The sequence below is a fragment of the Schistocerca cancellata genome, chromosome 7, assembly GCF_023864275.1.
Source record: "Schistocerca cancellata isolate TAMUIC-IGC-003103 chromosome 7, iqSchCanc2.1, whole genome shotgun sequence".
Lineage (NCBI taxonomy): Eukaryota > Metazoa > Arthropoda > Insecta > Orthoptera > Acrididae > Schistocerca > Schistocerca cancellata.
Window position 1 is genome coordinate 427182997 of NC_064632.1, and position 13318 is coordinate 427196314.

Here is a 13318-nt window from a genome sequence, read left to right on the forward strand (position 1 = left end):
TGTGGCAGCACCTACGTAAAATTGAAGGTAGCACACTGACATCTGAACTGCGAGAGAAGAAAATCGTGTACATGCTCATGACTTGTAAAGGAAAGATGTCTGAAGTAACTGACAGATAATTTCACAATACCAGTTTCCATGTAGTGTTTAAAACTGATGACATTATCAAGACTGAAACACGGCGAGAATAACAAACCCTCGTAATACACGGCAGAAGGCGTAAATAAATGGAAGAGCAGAATCTATCCAAAAGCTTACTTAGGTCTAGGACGTTTGAACCACATTTTAAAGAGCACCCTTCAATTCACAATAATGAAACAGCGTCCGACAACATTTTCTAACACTAAAGTATTCTGTTGGATGTATAGCGACCTACGAAAATGGGGCCACTACGTTGCAGTGGTGGTGGAGTGGCGGGTTGTGGAGCAGGTAGTGCTGGTCGGAGGTGACTAGGGAAACTACACTGCCAGATACAACACCTTTTATTCGACTAGTATTACAGCGCCGGAGTGATGCGGCACCCCTGGATACGCCCTTTGTAGGCGCCTGGTCCATAGGTGATACCAATGACGTTGGAAAGCCGCGGCAGTGTGATGGCAGATTGCTGATTATCTCAACAGCGTGTGCCTCAGTTAGCACTATGCGGCTGCGAGTAAGCAGTGCTTGCAACGAGTACGTCTGCTGTATTACCATAGGCGGCCACGGCTGCTGTGTTACAAGCTCGCCCTGATGTGGTGGGATGGCGGCGGTATTGCCCTCGCTCCGAATCGCTATTCTCCAAGGGCAGAAGTTCGGCGTTGCTGTGGCCTCTGAGAGACGATTTACGATTGTCACTTAACTCCGTGGGAATGGACTTGGAACTGTGAGCTGGTCTGGTGGATTGGGCTGCCCAGAGCGGCGTTGGCTGCTGGTTAGCCCATAGCACGCTGGAAACCGAAGTGGACCCTACGCAGTTTAGAGGGGTGCCAGACGGCGCATGACTGTGCTAGAATCCGGATGTATAGTTGTGCGGGTGTACTGCTTTCAGACAGGTACAGATCAACACCTTGGTGTCCCAAAGGTGTGCAAATATACCACAGATCAGTCCGTCGTTGCAAAGCCTTTCCGCTATGTCAACATGATGGCGCAGCTTCACGATGTACTAACAGGTTCGCTTGTGAAATTACATACCAACGCCTCTGTGCACGACTTTTCGCCTCAAACACAGCTGTCATAGTGCTGCTTCAGTTTAGTAAAGCCCAAAATTTAGCGACAGCCTTGCAAAACCATCAACAGGCATGTAGAAGTGCTACAGAATGAACCTAAGAGACGACTTCCAACCATGCTGGAAAAACTTAAGTGGTATTTATACTGTTAACAAATGTAAGTGATACATATTGTAAAGGTGTATGTAAGTGTGTATATTCCATATTTCCACCTTATCCACTGGACAGATTTCAAACAAACTTAGTAAACAGATCACATACCTTCAGGCAACAGCTACCTATCATAGTTCAGGAGATATTACTTCATAAACAATCAGATGGATATTAAGCTGCCACATGATATTTAAAGTTTAAATTTCCTTCTTTCTTGCTACTAATGTTCTTTGCTGTTCATTGTGCAGATGCCTCTGCAAAATTATACGAGCGTTGACTGAAAGGTGTTTCATTGAATACTTGACAGTAGAATGTGCCAACCAAAGGAGATTCATCTGAGAATGAACGCAATTTACGATGATTATGTTGATGTGAGTACTATACGCCTTTGGGCGAGTAAGTTTAAACATGTTGAGGAGGTGACATCTCATTTGCGTGACAAAGAGTTGGGCGTCCTGCGACAGCAACCACCAAGTTTCACAAGCAACATGTTGACAGATTGATTCAGGACGATCGCCGTATCACTCAGAGAGATACTGCAAGCACAATCGGCATTTCACAAGAACGTCCGGGTCACATTATGTGACGGTACGTCACGTAAATTGACATTTTAGTAAAACAAAAAAAGGTTTTGCTTGTGTCACGTGTGGATTATAAATTATTTCAAGACTGCGTACATGTGCGTGATGTGTAAGAAACATTAAAAAAGTTAAATAATACCACCAAAGATTATAAACAACGATGTGATTAAAAAAGAAAATTTTTTTATCTGTGTAATGAAAATGAACGTGACCAGAGATAATTGTTGTATTGAAATCTCTCTCCTATTTTGTTTTTTTGTAGCGGAATGCCACCTTTTATAGAAGGAGGATATTTAATGTAAGTTTGGTGATAATTTATTAAAATATACTTATATTTCTTGTGAGAATGTGTGTATTATTGACTTAGTGGGCAACTATCATGATAGTAATCATTAATTATAATCAACGAATGTTTTTACAGAACTTCGTAGTGCAAGGAGCTCATCTCCCCTAGCAGGATTTAGGTGGCAGTTACGCTGACTATATTATATAATTCAAATATCATGTCATAATATTAAATGTAACTGTGAGAGGTTTCTCTACCTTGATCTTACAATAGTTTCAGAGTTAACACAGTAAAAATTGATTTCGTTAATTAATATTTAGAATACTGAATGAGTTCAGTAAGTTTCGAGTTTGGCGGCTTAACGGCAAAAACCTTTTTCCAGTTTTGCCTTGCAAATAATGAACAAGAAATATTGAAAATAATTCCATTCAATAAGCTCAGCAATATCTCAGTTAATCTTTGTGTAGTTTGGTACATAAATAACCAGTAGCCACTGAGACCAATATTAGTGATTACAGTTTGCGTAAGAATACGCATATTTTCTTTTCTAAATAGCAGCGGTCACGCAAACTGTTTATTAGAATAAAGTGAGTCGCGCGTTGTGTTTAAAAAATATTATATCGTGCGTACTTCGGGGCAGCCGATGTCCGTACGAGTGTTATCGTGGTATAAGTTAATTAAAAGTCTCATGCTAGCCCACAATATTTAAAGACACCCCTACCAAAATCATAAAATATAATTTTAAAAATAAAAATATATAACCATCCCGTGATAAGTGGCCCCATATATAGTTATATCGTGATAATTATTGCTTTGCTTGGCTATCGGCAGACCTTTGCACCTGGACGCTGACCCCTGAAATGAAATCTCATCACCGTACGGCATCCTCCATACAGTGCCGATTTAGCATCGTCTGACTTTCATCTGTTCCCCATAATGAAATACGATCTCTGGGACATCATCATGCTTCTGATGAAGACGTTGAGAGACCTGTGCGACCGTGGTTGCGGAAACAGTGTCGACTTCTTCTGTGACGGGTGCAGCAAACTCGTTCATCGTTGGCAGAAATGTATCGAATTGGCTGGTAATTATGTGGAATACTGAATATTATTAATCAAAGATCACATTCTAAGGATAGCTTCTGCGTTTGATTTATTAAAATATTTTCATCCAAACCCAATAATCTTGTATAATTGTATGACACATAGATCAGGAAATATGACGTCATAGGCACTGAGATATGTGAACATCAACCACAATGTGCGTGACATTTAACTTTTCACTTCTTTGCTACTAACAATGAGCCGTGGCTGGCTCGCATCAGGCCTTGTTTTTTATCATTGGTTCCAGTCCAGTGGTGCCTTATTTCTTCATCGGTTGCCGCCATAACGCTGCTGTCTTCTCTCCGTGTGTGGCAGCAGCAGAGTGTATCGACACTAGTACTGCTGTACTATCTTTGGTGTCGCGGATATATTTTCCGGGTGTGCAATGTGGGGCAGTCGGTAGGTTGGGGCAGAGCAGCGAGGAGTCTCCGTAGCACGTGGTGAGGCCGGAGCCACTGTCGGAGTGCACGTGCGGGTGGAGTTGTGAGGCGCTTCTTGCGAGGGTTACGAAGTTCGCCGCCCACCGGTCCTGGACACTAAAGTTGAGAGCTCACTTTAACTAATATCAAGACTCAACTGCTATCACATCTCTTCGTTTGATCCTGGTTGTCGCTTTCTGGGAGATTCCCGCGAGCAACAACGTGTGTGAACTGAAGTCGGCTAGAATTGCAGCCGTCTTCCCGTGTGATGTTTAACTTAATTTAATTCATTCCTTCGTTAATGCGGTGTACCAGTGGTATATCTTCTGCCTTGTGGCAGTTAACGTTCCAGTTACCAGACGTGGTTTTCGGCAGTGTATTTTCCTCGTCGTGTTGATGCTGTCCAGCACAGCATGTAGTTCGACAGTTGAAGTGTTGTTGTAAGATTGCGGCGTTTATTCTGACTTTGCTGCATTGGGTACCAGTATCCAAAACGTTGTGCTATTGACATCTTGTTGTCGTTTTACTGGTTGGGCGGAGCAGAACTGATCTTGTTGGTTGGTTCGTCGGCTGGCTTTCAGTTGAGTTACCTTCCGATTAAGAGATAGTCCGTCTGGCTGCCTGTTTCACCTAAACGTGCGTTAGTCTTACTTGCCACGCCGACTCTTGGAACCTTCTGAGCGCCGTTCCTTGTGTTTTACATAGTGATTTCCTTTTTGTCTTAAGTACTCTCTGTGGCCTTCGCCGAGTCTTAGCTTATTAAAATTGCAAGGCTTCTTCTTAGGCCTTAAGCCTTAAAAAAATTGTTTCTTGCTTGGTGTGTGCCCTTCAGCCTAGTTTTAAAATGGCTCTGAGCACTATGGGACTTAACATCTGAGGTCATATGTCCCCTAGAACTTAGTACTACTTAAACCTAACTAACCTAAGGACATCACACACATCCATGCCCGAGGCAGGATTCGAACCTGCGACCGTAGCAGTCACGCGGTTCCAGACTGAAGCGCCTAGAACCGCTCGGCCACCACGACCGGCTCAGCCTAGTTTTCCAGCTTAAATTAAAAATCGGATTTTTTTTTTGTCAGGGCTTTAAGCCGTGAGAATGTTTGGGTTTCATGTGTGGCCTTCAGCCGAGTTTTTTAGGATAAAGGCTTCAGCCTATTTTAGTTCGTAATTAACTCTTCGCTTTAGACCTTAAGCCGTAAAATTGTTTTCTGCATGGTGTGTGGCGTTCAGCCGAGTTTTAATTCTCTTAAATTAAAAACTGAAAATCCCTGTCTTGCCCTTTAGTCATAAGATTGTTATTCCTTAATATGAGGCCTTCAGCCTTTTCAAATAGACATCTTTTTCTCCTAGGATTTAAGCCGTTAAATTTTTTTGTTGATATGCGGTCTCTAGCCAAATTTTCAGTCTACATAGATTCTACATTGAAAATCTTTCTCTCGACCTTAAGCCGTGACACTGTTCTTGATTAACAGACAGAGGATTTAGTATTAGATCAAAATTTAAAAGAGCTTTGGATGTTTTGAGATTCAATAAGGTAGAAAGGATCGATAACATTTCATCAGAATTTTGAAAAACATTGGAGGGAGTGGTAACAAAACGACTATTGACGTTGGTGTGTATAATGTATGAATCTGGCGATATACCATCTGACTTTCGGAAAAGAAATCGTCCACACAATTCCGAAGATTGGAAAAGCTGACAACTGCGAGAATTATCGCGCAATCAGCTTAAAAACTTATGCATCCAAGTTGCTGACAAGAATAACATTAAGAAAAATCGAAAAGAAAATTGAGGAAATTTTAGAAGACGATCAGTTTGGTTTTCCCCCTCACACAGGCCTTCAGTGTACTCTTTCAGTCTATCCGCTCTCTCCTCTGCATTAATTTCACCGAAGGTGGTTTTGACATTTCTGTATGCTGAGTGAGTCCTTCCGACAATCTTTTTCGATTTCTTCATATTTTTCATAGTGACATTTCGCCTTAGCTTCCGCAAAGTTTTCTTTCCCATTTCCGTGATTGCGCTTTTAGAGATGTCCAATTCTCTTCAACTGACAGCAAACTGAACTGCTCCTTGTAGCAGTATCTATAACCTTGGGGAACCTTAGACGTATTTCTTCATTTCGCAGTACTTCCGTATTCCGCTTCTTTGCACAATGTTTCTTCCTGACTAGTCTCTTTAGCTTCAGTCTATTCTTCACTGTGATCAGAGCCTTTATCTGCTCCTGGGTACGCCTTACAGTCCAGTACCTGATTTCGGAATGTCTCTCTGCCCATGATGAAATCTAACAGAAATATTCCCCTATCTCGCGGCCTTTTCCAAGTATACTTTCTCCTCTTGTGTTTACTGAACTGTGTATTCTCTACTACAAGTTGAAATTTATTGTAGAACGCAATTAGTCTTTCTCCTCTCTCGTTCTTTGCCCCAAGCCCAAACTCTACTGTAATCTTTTCTTCTGTTCCTTTCCCAGAGCTGCATTCCAGTCCCCCGTGAACATCACGTCCCTTTACGTATTATACTGCCCTTTCATTATATTCACATAATTGCTCCATCTCCTCATCTCCAAACTGCGACGTCAGCATGTATAACTGAACTATCGTTGTCGGTGGTGGTTTGCTGCCGATTCTGACAAGAATAATCCTATCACTGAACTGTTAATAGTAACACATTGTCTGTTCTACCTTCCTATTCACAACGAATCCTGTACCATTTTCTGAAGCTGTTGGTATTACCCTACACATTTCTGACCAGAAATCCTTGTCTTCTTCCCATTTCACTTCACTGCCTCCTACTACATATAGATTGAGCCTTTACATTTCCATTTTTCCGATTTCCTAGCTTCTCTAACACGTTCAACCTTGTGACATTCCACACCGTGAATCGTAGAACGCTATCCTTTCGTTAGTTATTTAGTCTCTTTCTCGAGGTGACCTTCCTCTTGGCAGTCCCCTTCCGGAGTTCCGAATGGGTGATTATTCCGAATATATTGCGAATTGAGAGATCTTCTTGGCATTTTTCGAGTACAGGCCACATGTCCTGTGAATACACATTATGTGCCCTTAATGCAGAGGTTTCCACCTTTAGGGATAGTTTCCCAACCTAAGGACAGGAGAGTACCCTGAATATCCGTCCGCTCCTCACCATTGCAAAGTTAAAAAAAGTAGGAGTGTGTAAAAACCTGTCCCTGTTCCTACTGTACTGCAGGGAGTTCACTGGAATGGAAACACTACAAGGCTTCAGCAAGAAGCAGTGGTGAGGACCTGCGTCAGGTCCAAGGCATCAGTGGAATAGTGTTCTATTAACAACTATTTACTGACGAGAGTGTTACAGTGATTCATTCTTCTCCCCAGCGAGGGCTGGTTAGTAGCTGTGCCGCGTCGGCAGTCGTCGCAGAACCTATCATGATCAGTTCCGCGGCCTCTTGCTGGATGGAGCAGCGAGCAGCGCGTGCCCACAAACCAGCGTTACTGTGGACATCCACTGCAACGTAAGCACTCTCGGTAAGCATAGTTTCACTTATGCTTGGCGCCAGAAATCTGCTTCAAATGGCTCTGAGCACTATGGGACTTAACATCTATGGTCATCAGTCCCCTAGAACTTAGAACTACTTAAACCTAACTAACCTAAGGACATCACACAACACCCAGTCATCACGAGGCAGAGAAAATCCCTGATCCCGCCGGGAATCGAACCGGGGAACCCGGGCGCGGGAAGCGAGAACGCTACCGGAAGACCACGAGCTGCGGACCCAGAAATCTGCATACTATAGTAACAGGGATTGTGGCACAACCAGGAGATGCGGTCCGACCGACCTAAAGCAACGCTGAGTGTAAAGAACAAAAAGATAGCACAGTCGGACACTGCGAGCTTTATGGCGTGGCCGTGGCCGCGGCCCGCGTCTAGCGCTGAGCCGACGACAGCAGCGATCGCCAATATTAAGAGCGCTGCCTAGCGTCTGTCATCTAGGTCCATGCGTTGCGGTGGGCTTTCAAACTCGTCGGGCCAGGATACCAGACGTACCCCTAATGGCGGCTGTCGAAATGCAAGAAGGCGGAAGTCCCAACAGCTACACAGAGGACAGCCTGTGGGATGGTCCCAGTGTTCTATGCATCTTGCTTCCAAGTATAGCACCTTACAGTCAGATCCTTTCTTCATCCACAGATGTGCCCAGACCTCATCATCAGTCAGTCTCCATTGTGAGTGGCAGCTAGCAGGTTTGAAGTTCCCCCTTAGCCAGATTGCTGCGGACTTACAGAACCAGACTCCAAACTGGCTGACGTTGTACGTCACCAGGTTATCCTACAACTAATGGAGCTGGCCTTCCACAGGCATCACTGATGCAGACAAATGACCAAATGACGAAACTCTGCTCCTAGTGGAAGAAAGGAGAGGGTTACATAAAAATCGAGGACAGGATTTCTTCCCCCCCCCCCCCCCCCCCCGCCCCCTACGAGTGACAAAACTTACTTCATTTCTCGAGCCTGTCAGTGGTCTCTGCTGGACTAATGTTTAGTTTCAGAGCTTCACAGGGTTTGCAGTTTGTAATGCGTTGTTGCGTTATCTTCAGGTGTAGTTACTTCAAGCTGCCCCCTTCAACAGAATGTTGTTAGCCACCTTTGCAATGATCTCATGGTCTGAACCAAGTGATTTTAACACTCTATAACTCCCACTCTGTGGCATTGTACTCCTTGCTTTGTAGTGTCCGGCGCCCCTGAGTGTTTAGCTTTGTTACACAACCACTGGGTACCATGCAGGAGTTCTGTACTGAGATGTGGTTCCAGACAGCTCAAAAATTTTGTTCTTCGATCTAACACTATTATGCTGTGCAACCGTACATTTATGTGTTCAGAATTAATCGTTTTTATCCAGGTACTTACAAGCATTGCCATTAATACATGGAAGTATGTTGTGTGTGTGTATATATGTATTATGAATGCGAAAGTTTGTGAGTGTGTCTGAAACGACTGGACGGATTTTTATGAAATTTAGAATGGCGACTGCCTACACCCTAAATTAAGACATGAGTGTTGGGGTGAAAGTCAAAAATAAGTATAGCCCACGAAACGTGAATACTCATACTTTATTCATCGAGTATTTGAGAATAAGAGCACTTAGTGTCTTTCAAAAATCCTTACACTTAATATCAAACCTTTATAAAGCGTTTTCTCGCTGGAGACTCCCGATGAAAGGAAAGATTTTGTCGCTATTACATTTGCTCTGTTTATGAAGTAAAATTGTGGCATTAAGCACGACGTTTTATTTTTTCTTCCTTACTGCTAATTGTATTCAGACACCGTTTTGCAGACAGTAATCTGCTATACCACTGAATGTACCAGAAAAGTTATATCATTTTATGACACGCATTTCAGGAGATATGACGTCATAAAAAGTGAGATGCATGAAAAACTGCCGCATCATGCACACATTTTAATTTACTACTTATGGCTCTGTGCACTATGGGACCAAACATCTGAGGTCATCAGCCCCCTAGAACTTAGATCTACTTAAACCTAACTAACCTAAGGACGTTACACACATCTATGCTCGAGGCAGGGTTCTAGCCTGTGACCGTAGCGGTCGCGCGGCTCCAGACTGAAGCGCCTAGAACCGCTCGGCCACATCGGCCGGCATACTACTTATGTATTACTAACTCTATCCCTAGCGCATACCACAGACCATGTGCGTATTCGTGCAAAGCCAGGCGTAAAAGGCTCAGCCGAAACCCCTACAAAGATTTTAACGAGATTTGGTTTACAGACATCAACTACGCTCTGGAAAGAACAACTGATGGGGTAAGAACCACCAGCCTCCTATTTTGGTGGGGTGATAACGTGGGGTGAGCAGCGGGAAGAGGAGACGTGCAGACACAGGGGGGAAGGGAAAGTCAGATTAGGTGATGGAGGAGAGGATGGAAAGAGAGAGGGAGTAGGAGGAAGCGGACAGAGAGAGGTGCGAAGGAATTGACCGAGAATGGGAAGAGGGTGATGAGTAGGGAGAGGGGAGAGAAGGAAGCGCACAGAGAAAGAAAAGAGGAGGAGATGGACAGAGAAAAGTGGGAGGAGGTGAAACAGCTGTAGTGGGGGAGGAGCAGAACAGGGAGGGGGCAGGAGGATTAGGACGGAGAGAGAAGGAGAAGGAAACGGACAGAAGAGGAGAAAGGGAGAGATATATTAATAGATCGAAATAATTACCTATCTGGGCATTCTTTTTATAAATAAGCTTAACTGTAGGTAACACTACGGGGCGGAGCAAGTCTGAGAATATTCTAATTGCTCGTACTTGGGCCACGGAAAACCGCGTATAAATAATCTTGAAAGTGAGCGAGCTGACCGTGATTTGATTAATGAGGAAGCTGCAGAGAACTGACGTGAAATATTTTGAAACGTCTGGCACTACATCTCATTTTTCGCTGCACTCAGACCTCCAGTACTCTATATTTATCAAGGGCTCAAACTTTCTGCTAGAAGAAGCAAGAAGTTCCTTCCTACTTGGAAAGAAACTTGGTTGTAACTTGCTCTCAACTTAATTTAACTTGTTGACTCAGGTGGCAGCAGTGCCGTTCCAGCAGTAGCGGTACTCGTTTCAGGAGTCCGCGTCCGCCGACTCAAAACAGTCCTCAAATCACATTACGTCTCCTTAACTTCGAGGCTAGACTGGTCAACGTGTCACTGTACTTAATGGCATCCCATAATGAGAGCGTAATCATTCGTGACGTCTTTCGTGCCTAGAGGAGTCTCGAGATTCTTTTCTATAAAAGTTAAGTTAACTTGTGTATTCCATTGTCTCCCGTGCATATAGTATTTTCGGTATTCTTGTCACATATAAGTAAAGTAATCTCATGCTTTCTGTCATCATCAACCATCGTTATTATCAGGACGAATAAGGAAGGCGATTCCTTTCGTGGTCTGAATTACTACCTGATGATTAGCTTATAACTCACGCACAGCAATACTCGATGCTAATATCATAGATTCTACGTCTTCTCCGAATAGAGTCAGTTTATTGCTAGAAGATTTCAAGGGCTTAGCATTACAATCTATTTCGTTTCTTGAGCCTCTCGTCTTTCTCTAAGCTGATAAATCATTTATAATTCGACCACGTAAGTAGCACACTTTCTAAAGTAAATTTCACTATCCAGACGGAGAGAGAAGAGGTTGTTCTGTCATTACTATAATCCGACGCCTTTCGTTTTGCACATATAACTCATCACGCAGAACTTTCGTCATCAAGCCTCGAGCAGAGCGCTGTCAGATATTCTGGTTAGCGGGATCACAAGTCACAGTAAGGCAAATGCTGCACGCCAACGTTAACGCAGAGAAGTAAGAAGAATATGTCGGTTTGTTGACGTTACCGCCCTCTATAGATGATTTGTTTTTAGGTGACAATGACCAGTGAATCTTTCAGCAAGACAGTCCGCCACGTCACACAGCCCGAACCAATAAGAAATGTTTGTTTAAATTCAGTTTGTCAGGGTATTTAAAAAGCCTTTTACAAATTAACAGCAGCGACAGTATCGATGAAGAAATTACATGCAAGTGAAACATGGATGCGGCGATCTATCAGTGGTAAGAAAACAAATTGTGAAGCATGAATGTACCTGTGAATGAAAAACAAAAATGAAAACTGTGTTGCCAGAAACAACATTGAAGTTAAGTGAAGTAGTCTAAGGTGAACGTATAGCAAAAAATAATTTCCAGGACTGGTGAATGTAGGAATTTGATTCGTAGGCAGAATTTTGGAAAATTTAACAAGTGTGTAACGGAATTCGCGTAAACAGTATATACTTGAATACCATTCAATAGTTTTGGATTGTCTTCAAATAAACTTGAAAAAAGTTATGAAATGTCCTCTGAAACGCAGTTTTCGTTTGGGTTCTATCATTACGAAAGCATTAACGGCTTGCTCAAGGAAAATACATGCAAACAAAAAAAAATGTTTTTCTTGTACGCTTGAATGATGAAAGGATATTTCTGATGCCGAGAGAGAAAATCATTGGTGTTGGTGCTTATACAGTTATAGCTTATGCTATGCGCAGACCAATGGAACGTGAGAAACAACAGGTAACTTGTTTAATGTGAACTAACCTCTGTGTACTTTATACTGCCCGAGAGTTAACGTACATAGGTGTGTAACCCAAGCAGATACCTAGAGTTATTTAATGAAATACAGGGTGTTCGTAAATTCCAGTCACAAACTTCTAGGGCTTGTAGACAGAATGACTACATGTTATTTTTGAATTGAAACCCATGTCCGGAAACGTCCGTTTGAAAGCAGGTTTGCTAACTAGGTATTGTACTGGTGGTGGTGGTGGCGGGGGGGGGGGGTTATTACGTCGCATCGGCTGATGTCATTTAACGTTCGTCCTATCTCTCTCATCTGGTTCAAGCCTCGTTCACGTGTCTGTGCTACAGAAACATGGTTGAGTATACATCTGCAGAACACACCAACATGATTCTTCTGAACGGTGAAGCTCACGGTAACGAAAGGAGTGCTGTCGCCTTTATCAACACCGTTCTTCACAACGTCCGACCTCATACCCTTTCCGTCACAGCTTCATAGTGGCTTCGAGAAAGGGTACCTTCATCACGAGTAGGTGTGACTGTGCCTCTCCCAGGACACGTTGCACACCCGAATTGCAAGAGGCTGTACTGCATCACATTGAAGAGAACCAGTCAATGAGTACAGAGCAATTTCATTGGCTATTTATGAGTGGAAATGTAAGACGAGTGATGCCCTATATACTGTGTCAAAATAAATGCGAAAGAGAACTCTTTTTAAATAAGTAATTAACTATGGAAAAATCTCCTCGAAGCTACTGTTGGTTCTATGTTTTTAATCAAAGCAACGAAGTGAAGCTTAAGTATTCTTCAACAGGTTCCATTGTTGTTTTTAATACCTCTAATGACATCTCTTACAACTCCACAGCTTTATCACACTTTAATTGGATCATAACTGAGATTGTGTTTCAACGAATTGGAAAATTCTGCCTAATTTCTAAACGAAAAAATATGTTTAAAAATTGATGGCAAAACGTCAGCTAATATCAGATGGTAAGAAGAAGGATTTTTTGCGCAGTTGTGCAAGAAAAGTTCCCCTTTCCTTGTCTTGTTCTCAAACCTTGCTGAATTAAAGCATACGAAAGTGGTTGCCACAATAGTAGACAGTCATCTCACACTGGGATGGTGCTGGTAAGTTTTAGGTTAAGGATTTGATAACCCATTTTTGATAACATTTTATACCTTCTGTACTCACCATTACCTCTTACTTGCACAAGCATCTCATAACTATTATCAGAAATGTGGTCGAGGACACGGGTTTTAGACCCAGGTATTTCCTGATCGCTATTTTCACATTGTTTTCATACTCAGTTCATCGATCTCACCGGCCACTTATGTTTCCACCACAGGGTCCTGATTTTCTCTTTTTTCCAAAATTTCCCTAATTATTCACGTTATAGGACACTTGTACTTGCCACATAAGTATCGGCCCGAGAGGTGGCAGCAGCTTCCCATTTCGGAAGTACTGAACGAGTGAAAACCATTGACTTGCTATTTTGCTATCTTTTTGGACA